We start from the raw sequence: 14,380 nt of genomic DNA, 5'->3' as shown, positions 1-14,380 counted from the left end.
GAGCACTTTTTCATGTGTCTGTTGGCCATCTGGATGTCTTCTTTGCAGAAATGTCTGTTCATGTCTTCTGCCCATTTCTTGATTGGATTATTTGTTCTTTGGGTGTTGAGTTTGCAAAGTTCTTTATAGATTTTGGACACTAGCCCTTTATCTGATATGTCGTTTGCAAATATCTTCTCCCATTCTGTCAGTTGTCTTTTGGTTTTGGTAACTGTTTCCTTTGCTGTGCAAAAGCTTTTGATCTTGATAAAATCCCAATAGTTCATTTTTGCCCTTGCTTCCCTTGCCTTTGGCGATGTTTCTAGGAAGATGTTGCTGTGGCTGAGGTCGAAGAGGTTGCTGCCTGTGTTCTCCTCAAGGATTTTGATGGATTCCTTTCTCACATTGAGGTCCTTCATCCATTTTGAGTCTATTTTCATGTGTGGTGTAAGGAAATGATCCAATTTCATTTTTCTGCATGTGGCTGTCCAATTTTCCCAACACCATTTATTGAAGAGGCTGTCTTTTTTCCATTGGACATTCTTTCCTGCTTTGTCGAAGATTAGTTGACCATAGAGTTGAGGGTCTATTTCTGTGCTCTCTATTCTGTTCCATTGATCTATGTGTCTGTTTTTGTGCCAGTACCATGCTGTCTTGATGATGACAGCTTTGTAATAGAGCTTGAAGTCCGGAATTGTGATGCAACCAACTCTGGCTTTCTTTTTCAATATTCCTTTGGCTATTCGCGGTCTTTTCTGGTTCCATATAAATTTTAGGATTATTTGTTCCATTTCTTTGAAAAAAATGGATGGTACTTTGATAGGAATTGCATTAAATGTGTAGATTGCTTTAGGTAGCATAGACATTTTCACAATATTTATTCTTCCAATCCAGGAGTATGGAACATTTTTCAATTTCTTTGTGTCTTCCTCAATTTCTTTCATGAGTACTTTATAGTTTTCTGAGTATAGATTCTTAGTCTCTTTGGTTAGGTTTATTCCTAGGTATCTTATAGTTTTGGGTGCAATTGTAAATGGGATTGACTCCTTAATTTCTCTTTCTTCTGTCTTGTTGTTGGTGTAGAGAAATGCAACTGATTTCTGTGCATTGATTTCATATCCTGACACTTTACTGAATTCCTGTACAAGTTCTAGCAGTTTTGGAGTGGAGTCTTTTGGGTTTTCCACCTATAGTATCATATCATCTGCAAAGAGTGCTAGTTTGACTTCTTCTTTGCTGATTTGGATGCCTTTAATTTCCTTTTGTTGTCTGATTTCTGAGGCTAGGACTTCTAGTACTATGTTGAATAGCAGTGGTGATAATGGACATCCCTGCCGTGTTCCTGACCTTAGCGGAAAAGCTTTCGGTTTTTCTCCATTGAGAATGATATTTGCGGTGGGTTTTTCATAGATGGCTTTGATAATATTGAGGTATGCGCCCTCTATCCCTACACTTTGAAGAGTTTTGATCAGGAAGGGATGCTGTACTTTGTCAAATGCTTTTTCAGCATGTATTGAGAGTATCATATGGTTCTTGTTCTTTCTTTTATTAATGTGTTGTATCACATTGATTGATTTGCGGATGTTGAACCAAACTTGAAGCCCTGGAATAAATCCCACTTGGTCGTGGTGAATAATCCTTTTAATGTACTGTTGAATCCTATTGGCTAGTATTTTGGTGAGAACTTTTGCATCTGTGTTCATCAAGGATATTGGTCTGTAGTTCTCTTTTTTGATGGGATCCTTGTGTGGTTTTGGGATCAAGGTGATGCTGGCCTCATAAAATGAGTTGGGAAGTTTTCCTTCCATTTCTATTTTTTGGAACAGTTTCAGGAGAATAGGAATTAGTTCTTCTTTAAATGTTTGGTAGAATTCCCCTGGGAAGCCGTCTGGCCCTGGGCTTTTGTTTGTTTGGAGGTTTTTGATGACTGTTTCAATCTCCTTACTGGTTACGGATCTGTTCAGGCTTTCTATTTCTTCTTGGTTCAGTTGTGGTAGTTTATATGTCTCTAGGAATGCATCCATTTCTTCCAGATTGTCAAATTTGTTGGTGTAGAGTTGCTCATAGTATGTTCTTATAATTGTCTGTATTTCTTTGGTGTTAGTTGTGATCTCTCCTCTTTCATTCATGATTTTATTTATTTGGGTCCTTTCTCTTTTCTTTTTGATAAGTCTGGCCAGGGGTATATCAATCTTATTAATTCTTTCAAAGAACCAGCTCCTAGTTTCATTGATTTGTTCTATTGTTTTCTTGGTTTCTATTTCATTGATTTCTTCTCTGATCTTTATGATTTCTCTTCTCCTGCTGGGTTTAGGGTTTCTTTCTTGTTCTTTCTCCAGCTCCTTTAGGTGTAGGGTTAGGTTGTGTACCTGAGACCTTTCTTGTTTCTTGAGAAAGGCTTGTACCACTATATATTTTCCTGTCAGGACTGCCTTTGTTGTGTCCCACAGATTTTGAACTGTTGTGTTTTCATTATCATTTGTTTCCATGAATTTTTTCAATTCTTCTTAATTTCCTCGTTGACCCATTCATTCTTTAGAAGGATGCTGTTTAGTCTCCATGTATTTGGGTTCTTTCCAAATTTCCTCTTGTGATTGAGTTCTAGCTTCAGAGCATTGTGGTCTGAAAATATGCAGGGAGTGATCCCAATCTTTTGATACTGGTTGAGACCTGATTTAGGACCGAGGATGTGATCTATTCTGGAGAATGTTCCATGGGCACTAGAGAAGAATGTGTATTCTGTTGCTTTGGGATGAAATGTTCTGAATAGATATGTGATGTCCATCTGGTCCAGTGTGTCTTTTAAGGCCTTTATTTCCTTGTTGATCTTTTGCTTGGATGATCTGTCCATTTCAGTGAGGGGAGTGTTAAAGTCCCCTACTATTATTGTATTATTATTGATGCGTTTCTCTGATTTTGTTATTAACTGGTTTATATAGTTGGCTGCTCCCACATTAGGGGCATAGATATTTAAAATTGTTAGATCTTCTTGTTGGACAGATCCTTTGAGTATGATATAGTGTCCTTCCTAATCTCTTATTATAGTCTTTGGCGTAAAATCTAATTGATCTGATATAAGGATTGCCACTCCTGCTTTCTTCTGATGTCCACTAGCATGGTAAATTCTTTTCCACCCCCTCACTTTAAATATGGAGGTGTCTTCAGGCTTAAAATGAGTTTCTTGTAGGCAACATATAGATGGGTTTTGTTTTTTTATCCATTCTGATACCCTGTGTCTTTTGATTGGGGCATTTAGCCCATTAACATTCAGGGTAACTATTGAGAGATATGAATTTAGTGCCATTGTATTGCCTGTAAGGTGACTGTTATTGTATATTGTTTCTGTTCCTTTCTGATCTACTACTTTTAGGGTCTCTCTTTGCTTAGAGGACCCCTTTCAATATTTCCTGTAGAGCTGGCTTGGTGTTTGCAAATTCTTTCACTTTTTGTTTGTCCTGGAAGCTTTTAATCTCTCCTTCTATTTTCAATGATAGCCTAGCTGGATATGGTATTCTTGGCTGCATGTTTTTCTCGTTTAGTGCTCTGAATAGATCACGCCAGCTCTTTCTGGCCTGCCAGGTCTCTGTGGATAAGTCTGCTGCCAATCTAATATTTTTACCATTGTATGTTACAAACTTCTTTTCCCGGGCTGCTTTCAGGATTTTCTCTTTGTCACTAAGACTTGTAAATTTTACTATTAGGTGATGGGGTGTGGACCTATTCTTATTGATTTTGAGGGGGGTTCGCTGAACCTCCTGGATTTTGATGCTTGTTCCCTTTGCCATATTGGGGAAATTCTCTCCAATAATTCTCTCCAATATACCTTCTGCTCCCCTCTCTCTTTCTTCTTCTTCTGGAATCCCAATTATTCTAATGTTGTTTCGTCTTATGGTGTCACTTATCTCTCGAATTCTGCTCTCGTGGTCCAGTATCTGTTTGTCCCTCTTTTGCTCAGCTTCTTTATTCTCTCATTTGGTCTTCTATATGGCTAATTCTTTCTTCTGCCTCATTTATCCTAGCAGTGAGAGCCTCCATTTTTTATTGCACCTCATTAATAGCTTTTTTTATTTCAACTTGGTTAGATTTTAGTTCTTTCATTTCTCCAGAAAGGGCTTTTATATCTCCCGAGAGGGTTTCTCTACTATCTTCCATGCCTTTTTCAAGCCCGGTTAGAACCTTGAGACTCGTCATTCTGAACTCTAGATCTGACATATTACCAATGTCTGTATTGATTAGGTCCCTAGCCTTTGGTACTGCCTCTTGTTCTTTTTTTTGTGGTGACTTTTTCCACTTTGTCATTTTGTCCAGATAAGAGTATAAGAAGGAGCAAGTAAAATACTAAAAGGGTGGCAACAACCCCAGGAAAATATGCTTTAACCAAATCAGAAGAGATCCCAAATCATGAGAGGGGAGAAAGGGGATAAAAAGAGGTTCAGAAAATAAAAATAAAAAAAAGAATTAAAAAAAGAAAACGAATAAAGAAAAATATAAAAAGGAAAAAATATATATATATATTAGATAAACTAGTTTAAAACGTTAAAAAAGAAAAGGGTAAAAGTTAAAAAAATTTAGCAGAAGAAGAGAAAAAAAATTGAAAAAAAAAATAAATTAACTGCAAGGCTAAAGAATCATGGGGAGAAAGCCATGAGTTCCGTGCTTTGCTTTCTCCTCCTCTGGAATTCCGCTGCTCTCCTTGGTATTGAAACTGCAGTCCTTGGTAGGTGACCTTGGTCCTGGCTGGGTTTCTTGTTGATCTTCTAGGGGAGGGGCCTGTTGTAGTGATTCTCAAGTGTCTTTGCCCCAGGTGGAGTTGCACCGCCCTACCAGGGGCCGGGCTGAGTAATCCGCTCGGGTTCGCTTTCGGGAGCTTTTGTTCCCTGAGCGCTTTCCGTAGAGTCCGGAGGACGGGAAGGAAGATGGCGGCCTCCCAGTCTCCGAACCGGAGGAGCCGAGAGCCCGGGGACCCACTCCTCAGTGCGCCCTCAGAGAACAGCGCCCAATTACTCCCGTCACCCTGGCCTCCGGCCGCGCTCCGAGCTCACCGAGCCTGCGACCGGTTCAAGGTAAACCCGAGCTGAGAGTCACTCCTCGGCTCCGTCTCTGTAGCCGGCTTCCCCGTTCTAATACCTGCGAGCTCTGCGACACTCAGACACCCCCGATCCTTCTGTGACCCTGCGGGACCTGAGGCCACACTGGCCCCACGTGGGCTTCACCCCGGTTAAGCCTCTGGAGCGATGTCCCTCAGCGGAACAGACTTTTAAAAGTCCCGATTTTGTGCTCCGTGGCTCCGCCGCTTGCCGGGAGCCGGCCCCTCCCCCCGGGGTCTGTCCTCCCGTCCCTTTGGATTCACTTCTCCGCCAGTCCCACCTTTCAGAAAGTGGTTGATTTTCTGTTTCTAGAATTGCTGTTCTTCTTCTCTTCGCTCTCCCGTTGGATTTGTAGGTGTTTGCAATCTTTAGATAAGCTATCGAGCTGATCTCCCGCTACCCGAAGTAGTCTCAGCTGCTACTTCTCCGCCATCTCGACTCCTCCCCCTGAAAATAAATTTTTAAAAAATAATAAAATTTAAAAAAATAAAAACAGAAAATATGGAAAACAATCAAGAAGAAAGGAAAGACTACAAGAAAAACAGCAGCCAGATAAAAGATAAATACAAGAGTTCAGACTATGAACAGGTAGATCAGGGAAGAATTAAACGGCAAATCAACTTGTGAAATGATGTCCATATTCATAAATGCAATAAATAAATAAAATAAATGCAAATCAAACTAACATGGAGATGCTGGTTTTAGAAATCAACCTGGCCAAGGTTAAAAAAGATCGTAAATCAAAGTGCATCTGAGGTGCTGGGAAACCGGCCCTCCCTTATATGGCCGATTAATTTGCCAACAGGGGTGACCATTTTGGAGGACAATTTAACATTATCTAGGAGAATTTTAAAAGCGTGTACTGGTTCTTTCAACAGTTTCCCTGCTAGGAAGTTTTTGTCTATTCTCCACATAGCACCCTAAGGATCTTTATTTCCTGAGAGCAGAAACTCCCTGAGCAGAGGGGTTGGGTTTATTCCCTGCCAACGTTCTAGAAGGGCCTGGCACAGACTTTTTTGCTGAATCAATGAGTTAGTCAATTGTAGTATGGCTTGTACAGCGAAAGCTATAAATAAGCGTTGAATAAATAATCGATGATACTTCATGTAACATCATACAAAGGTTTCATTTTGCTCTTTAATGAGAAAGACCTGCATGACTGATCTCCGAGATTTTCAAGTTAAAGGCAGAGCACTATATTAACTATTTATTGAAAACGCTTTACTCAATAGTGACCATCAATAACATTTTTTTTACTGTTTCTTCAACCTCTAATGTGGGCTATCTTCCTGTCTTGGATTAAAAACTCAAACAGGTCTTCATAACTTGTCCTGTCACTCACAGATAATGAAAAGGCCTCAGGTCATTTGCAGACAAGCCACAGGTTGTTTCTGAAATAAAATCCACACTCCAAAGTCATACTGAGCTAATTCCACCATCTTTCCGTTTGCAACTCCCTCTCTCTTGTCTGGAAGTCTTGGGAGCTTACACAGCGGAGGGGGAAGAGCAAGGAGCCTTCCCTCTCCCTAAAGCCCCAAAGCTTGCTCCTTCCCGTCTCCTCTCCTCTTCCCCTGGGGCACCTGTGCCTTCCTTGCCAGAGCCACCAGGAGGGAGGGAGGGAGGAGGGGCGAAGGGCAGGCGCAGGTGCAAGCCCAGGCTATACCCTAACTTAGCAGAGGCCCCTGCTGCGAACCTCTCTCGCCTTCTTGGAGGCTCCCTCGTGCTCACCTGCACGTGCGCAGGACCGGCTCCCACGCAGAGCCGCTGGGGTGCTCTCCCCCCTCGCAGTGAGTCCTACCCCCTGGAAAAGCTCTCCTGAAACATCTCCTCCCGCTCCTCACCTCCGCCTGGGGCTCCAAAAGGGTCCACTACTTGCTCCTCTTTGTCAAAGACTCCGATGAGACGCCTCATGGAATTAAATCTTCATATCCAGATAAAGTGGAAGAATGAAGTTTGGGGCAACTCAAACCATCTGACGTGAAAAGTGGTTTAGGAATCGCGGTGCACTGCTGAGCTACAGGAAGTCTCGCTTAGATAAGTTCCTTCAGAGCCATTTTTCCTATTTTAGGCTCAGTCAGGTTAAAACAATTGTTAAAAATAACGTGTTTAGACAGTGCTGGCATTTGGGGCAAAAAGCCACATAATAATAATTTTTAAAAAAGCCTGGAGAAATGCTGTACTTTATCCATTTTTATTCTAAAATACAGGTTTTGCTTTTTAAATTAATAATAAGCACTATGCTTTATATAGCTTTATATTTTTATACATGGTATTTTGATAAGGGTTTTATAAAAATAAATACAAGCACATTTTAGAATGCCAAACATTGAAATTTGGCAACCTGTCTAGTGGATATAGCTACAGACAGAAGTGTAGGATGGTATATGTTTAAAAAAACAACAACAACAACTATTTTCAGCAGCTCTGCAATAACAAAACAAAAAAAATGTCTGAAACTCTTCCCTCTTCTGGACAATCCCTACCTAGACTTAACTCTGATAGATTGTGTGTTTTCACCCGGTGACAGGTGTATGAGACCTAGTAGAAATTTACAATTTACTTACACTTAAATTTTCTTTCATTTATAGAACATTCTTAACAACTAAGGGACAGAGTCAATTAATTAATAAAAGAACTGATTGAATTTAGCAACATAAATATACATAGGCCTAAAGTCTTCAGCAAAAGAGTCAAAAGACAGAACACAATTAAATAATTTACAGATATTTTTCAAAAATTTTTATAATATTTTTTCTATAAATTCCAAATTATCTGCAATGAATTTTTATTATTTTCTTCTAAGGATAACATTTTCAAAGATTTATTTGATAGCTAATGTATAAGGAATAATGAAGTGGGCATAAGACCAACACTCATGCACCTTGAAGAAAAATATTACTAGGTAAAAACAGTAAAACATAGCAAAGTGTTTTCCTCATATTATATTGCTATTGATTTAATACTAACTTTTACCTTTTTTAAATTAAACTCTACATCGAATGTAGGAATCGAACTTACAAACCCAAGATCAAAAGTTGCATGCTCTGTGGACTGAGCCAGCCAGAAGTCCCTAAAACTAACTTTGAATTTTAATCAGCTCTAGTGTTTTAATGTAAAATGTGCTTCCTTCATAAATATAATGTAGAACTCCTATTTCTAGCAATGTGTCTATCAGGTGACATAATCCAGAAAATCCTTTCCAGAAAAACTGTGTCCTGAAATGCTAGATGGTACGTTCAAACATGAGTTTAACTGCAGAGCTAAGGAAGTAGAAGAAACTATCATGTACCAAAAATGTGTAGGAATTAGAACAAGAAGTGGGAAACTGAGGGTGTTGTTACTGCAGCCATTCTGTGACTTCATAATTAAAAGGCTGAAACTCAGGTGTCTCCAAATGTAGGTGACATATCTTTGGGCTTGCAGAACGAGGGCTTGGAATTGGAACCCCACAAAAGTTGATGTCTTAAGAAACGGCACCCTCAGTGAAAGGACGGGTTATAGGAAGAAAAAGAAGTCAACCTTCCAGAAAAGGAGATAAGACATTTTTTTTTTTAACCTCTAGAATCTTAGAGATTTCCTTGCCCTGTGCGAGATCTCACAACAGTCTCAGTACCTGGTAGAGGTTGTAATGTCCTTTGTGCTTGGAGAGTCAAACAGGCCTCTTGGAGGAACACATTCTAGTGTGGCCATATAGGGTTCCCATAGACGAAACTCCAGAAAGTAAGAGCACAGTAAAAATAAATAAATAAATAAATGCAAAACGTGGGAAATGTTTTCAAAAATAAAAGTGAAAAATGTTTTTAAAAAATACTACCTTACTGGAGTTGTGAAAAATTGAGCAAATGTTTGCTATGACCCATAAGTCATTCCAGCATGAACTCTAAGTTTGAAAGTCCAAAGTCTCATCTGAATATCATCAAATCAGGGACACCTGGCTGGCTCAGTTGGTAGAGTTTGGAACTCTTGATCTCAGGGTTGTGAGTTCAAGCCCCATGTTGGGCATGGAGCTTACTTAAAAATAAGTATCATCTACATCAGATATGGGGGAGACCCCAGGTGTCATTCATTCAAGTTAAAATTATTCTCCATTTGTAAACCTATGAAAACAGACAAGTTATGTGCTTCCAAACACAGACAAGGGATAGAGCTTCCCATTCCAAAATGGAGAAGTAGGAAAGAAGGAAGGGACTGTGGACTCTGAGCAAGTCCAAAATAGAGCAAGGCAAACTGGATTGCTTTAGATCTTAAAGCTCAAGAATAAACCTGTTTGGTTCAGTGTCTGTCTTACAGGCCCTCCAAGGTGACAGCAACCCCCCCATGGCTCTATGTAGCCATGCAGACAGTGTGCCTCACTGTGTCTCTCTCTGTGGGCCTTGCCCCTGAGGCACTGGGTAGAGACCTCCAGGCTCCCTGTATCCTCAAACCAGAGAGGAAGTCCCACACTTGGTGGGCACCAACCCTTTCCACTGGGCCCGGACTGGAAATAGCCTGATTATCTGTGAGCCAATTAGGCGTCATTCTTCTATTTTCCCAAGAAATTGTGCATTTCACAACCATGTAGATTTGGTCCTGTCTCATAGAATCCAAGAAGCCCAACAGGCTGCCTTCATTTTGTGTCACCTGCTCTGCACATTTAAATCAAAGGGACAGAGTCTCTGCTAGTATAATCTCATCTCTATATATGGCTTCTGCTGAAAACAACATAAAAATAAGGAGGGATAGAAGTTCAGAAGAAATACATTTAAAACTTGAAAGTACCCATTAACACCACTTTGATTCAGGACGTTCTTAAGATGCGAAGAAATGGAATTAGAGGGAAAAATGGAATGAAATAAAAGTAAGAAAAATGAAACTGGAACAACAAATTACCATTATTTGTCCATGCTTCACTATAAAACCGTCTACACAGAAAATGCAAGTTTCTAAAAATAATAAGATAACTGAGCAAGGTTATTGGTTAAAAGATAAATATACTAAAAGTAATAGCAGATTAATTAGAAAAGTACGATTTAATTTTTTAGAACAAATATGAAGATAATTTTTAAAGATTTATTTTGAGACAGAGAGAGAGAGGGTGCAAGTTGTGTGAAGAGGGAGAGGGAGAGAAAGAATCTTAAGTGGACTCCCTGCTGAGCGTGGAGCCCGATGCGGGAGCTCAATCTCATGACCCTGAGATAATGACCTGAGGTAAAACCAAGAGTTGGACACTTAACTGACAAAGCCACCCAGGCACACCTAAAAATTACTTATTTATTTATTTGTAAATAAATAAAATATTTGTAATATTTTATTAATTTAATTAATTAATTAATGTAAATAATAATGTATTTTATAATACATTAATAATAATAAATGTAAATCATAATACATGTAAAAATAAATTAATTATTTAATAAATGTAAATAAATAAAATAAATATTTATTTCTTTGACAGAAAGAGACAGCGAGAGAGAGAACACAAGCAGGGGTTGGTGACAGAGGGAGAAGCAGGCTTCCTGCTGAACAGGGAGCCCGATGTGGGGCCCGATCCCAAGGACTCTGGGATCATGACCTAAGCCGAAGGCAGACGCTTAATAACTTAGCCACCTAGACGTCCCTAAAAATAATTTTTAAATGCCACTTACGACAGCAATAAAACATAAAATAACTATGAATAGACATAACAAAAGGTCTGCATGCATCTTATAGAGATAAATCACACATTTTAAAAGTACCCGGGTGTCTCTGTTGACTGAGCTGCTGATTCCTTGTTTCTACTCAGGTCATGATCTCAGGGTGCTGGAACAGAGTCCAACATCAGGCTCCGCCCTCAGTGGGAAGTCTGCTTGAGGATTCTCTTTCTCCCTCTCCCTCTGCTCCTAACCCCCACCCCGCTGCTGTGCAAACTTTCTCTCTCTCCATGAAAAAAATAAATCTTTCAAAAAATAAAAAGAAAAAAGTAACTTGAAAGGTTGCCATATGCACAGATTGGATACTAACATCTGTTATCAGCCAAGCACAAATCAATTCATAATTATAGACAAACTTCTGAAAAAATCAGGATCTGGATAATATTTTTGTGGCCTTTAGATAGGAAACTTTTTTTTAAGAAGACACAGGCAAAACATGAACAATAACAATAAAATTAAAAACAACTTTGCCTACAAAGACGTCTTCAAAAATATAAAAATGTAGCCTGCTTGTAAGAGCGCCTGACTCTGGCATCCCAAACAGACCACATTGGCCACTTTCTACTGACAAAATCCAAAGGCAGAGAAATGAGCAGTGGTGAAACAAGAAAGGAATTTATCTCAGTAAGTCCAACATCAACAAACAACACCAGGAAGATGGCCCAAGTGTGGAAAATACTTGCAGGTTTATATAAGGAAAATATGGAGCAAAAGTGAGTGGGTCTGTGCAGGTCCACAGAGGAGGTTAAGTGGATTATTGTCTTGGAGTCAATCGCAGAAGGAATCTTGCTGGCTCTGGGCAGTCCCTGCAGCCATCCGGGGATGCCATCCGGGGATGCTTTGCCCTCAGGGTCTTCTACCTGAGCTGAGGCACCAGCTGGAAAGGAGAACCCAATTAGGAAGTTCAAGGTCAAAATGGAGGCAGCCAACGTCCTCTTTCAAAAAAGGAACTTTCAGACTAAGATATTTGTAATGTGTACTTCCACAAGTAATTTATTTCTCAAAATAATAAAGAACTCCTAAATATAGAACAATAAACAGTCCAATGGGGGAAAAACAAAGGACAAAATATTCATCGGTCAGTTCACAGAGAGGAAATCCAAATGGCTGAGAAACATTTGAAAAGTTGTTCCACCCCTCAGGAACCAAAGACAGGTCTAAACTAGAGAAACGTAATAATTTAATGCTAAAGAGATGGCCAAAGATTCCACATGTTATTGAGGATATAGGCAATCAGATCTCTATGTCGGCTGTTGGGAGTATTAGTGGATACCTGATCTTTGAGAGCCAGTTTGACAATATCCAGAAATTTTTAAATGTTCATACACAATAACCTCAGAAATTCTGGACATTGGTATGTCCTAAAGAATGTCTCAGTCATTAGTGACGTGTATACCAATGCTCATAACGATTTCTCGTCTTTGGAAAATATCAGAAACAATATTAGTGTTCATCAGCAGGCAAATGGATAATAAAATGTGTTATATACTTGCAAAATAATAACATAAGCCAAAAGTTAATATTTTGAAGCCACATGCACTCACTTTAATAAACATAATTTGAGAGGTAAATGGTAGAATGTAGAAAAAAATTATAAAGTTTTAATATATGCAAAAAATAAACATCTATGAAAAACTGACACCAAAGGTAGGATCTGGTTATCTGTAGTAGAGAGAAGAGCTTCAACTGTCCCTTAATGTTTAATTCTCAAGTTGGGCCTGAATTATTTCAAATTGTAACTCAACATAAGTAAAGATAGCACAACCTACATAAAATTAAAATTTAATAGATGATTGCACATCTTTCTAAATATATAGAATATATGCAAGAATTTAATGTTATTTGAAACAGGTAACCTTAAATTGTAACTTTATCTTCAGATATAAAAATGTAGAAGTCACTAAAATTTTAATCATTATTATTATTTTCTTCCAATAGAAGTCATGATCTCTCATCTTTTCTCCATGGATATTCAGGTATCAAAACAGTAAAATGGGGGCACCTGGGTGGCTCAGGGGGTTAAAGCCTCTGCCTTCGGCTCAGGTCATGATCCCAGGGTCCTGGGATTGAGCCCCACATCGGGCTCTCTGATCGGTGGGGAGCCTGTTTCCCCATCTCTCTCTGCCTGTCTCTCTGCCTGTCTCTCTGCCTACTTGTGATCTCTGTCTGTCAAATAAATAAATAAAATCTTAAAAAAAAAAAACACAGTAAAATGACTTCACTGTGAACAATACTGAACATGATTGAAATCAGGCTCTACTCTAGCTTCCCGGAAAGTAAATAAAATGCCCTATGATTTTGATAATTGCAAAATGAGAATTATACATTCCTGGAAACCAATAAATGATTACAAATTAAAGCCATTTTTGTATGCAAAATAATATAATTGTGTGTAATTTTTATAAATTTAAATTAACATCTATGAATTATGTAAATACTGATTATTTACATGCTGACTCAATTTGAAGTTTAAAGTAATATGTGAGAGAAAAACCTTCAAGGTATTAATTAAATGACATAATATGCACTTGAAAGTCCATTTATAGTTTTTCAGTTAAACATGGTAAGCAGAAAGTTGTTGCTTTAAAATCAATAAAACAGAGCATCTGTGTGGCTCAGTTGGTTAAGCACCTGCCTTCAGCTCAGGTCGTGGTCCTAGGGTCCTGGGATCGTGTCCCCTGCCAGGCTCCCTGCTCAGTAGACGTCTGCTTCTCCCTCACCCTTTACCCCTCCCCTCTGTTAATGCTCTCTCATGCTCTCTCCTCTCCCTCTGCTTGTGTGCTCTCTCTCTCTAAAAAAAGTTAGAATCAGAACTCAACTCAACCTGAGAAAAATGTGAGGAATGAATTAGTAAAGATTAAAGCAGAAAGTGGCAGAAAAATTAGTAAGATCAATACAAAATTCCCATGGTTATTTCTTTGAAATCAAACAATAGAAGAGAACAGATGAGATAACCAATCAAAAATATTTCCAGAAGAAAAGCAGATATAAATTCACATATTATAGTCAGATTTATGTATAAATGTTTTCAAGAAACACAAAATCAGGAAGCTACATTCAACAATGCACTTTTTACCTTAAAAAATGACCTGAACAAGTTAAGTTTATTCCAGGAAGGCAGAGGTAGCTAAACATTTAGCAATCTATTAACACAGTTAATCGTAATAACACATTAAATAGAAAAAACTCATGAAAATAATCATAATAAAACCCCCATAAGAGATGGGGAAATTACTTGGAAAGACAACAGCCATTTATGAGCAGTTGCAAACTACTAAGAAACCGAGGCACTTCCTTATGACAATAAGTATATTCATTAAAATCCATAGCCAAAACTGTGTTTAATGGGAAAATGTTGGAAGCATTTATTTTGAAGTCAGAAACAAAACAGTGGTGACCACTGTGCAATAGTATAGAAATAAATATTATCCTATACAGTAACATTTTAAAATTGGTAAAATATTGGAGACTGGAAAGAAAAAAATAAAACTATCATCATTAAGAGAAAATACGTTTATTCAGGAAAGTACTAGAGGCAAACTGAATCAATCCTATGTTTCAGAGGGGCTGCTGCTTAGACGATCAATATGTAACAATAGGCAGCATTCGATGAATCAACTGTAACAATTCAAAAATTTGTTTAAT

This window comes from Lontra canadensis, unplaced genomic scaffold (assembly GCF_010015895.1).
Source record: "Lontra canadensis isolate GAN:19392208 unplaced genomic scaffold, GSC_riverotter_1.0 scaffold22, whole genome shotgun sequence".
Lineage (NCBI taxonomy): Eukaryota > Metazoa > Chordata > Mammalia > Carnivora > Mustelidae > Lontra > Lontra canadensis.
Note: the sequence above shows the minus strand (reverse complement) of the source record.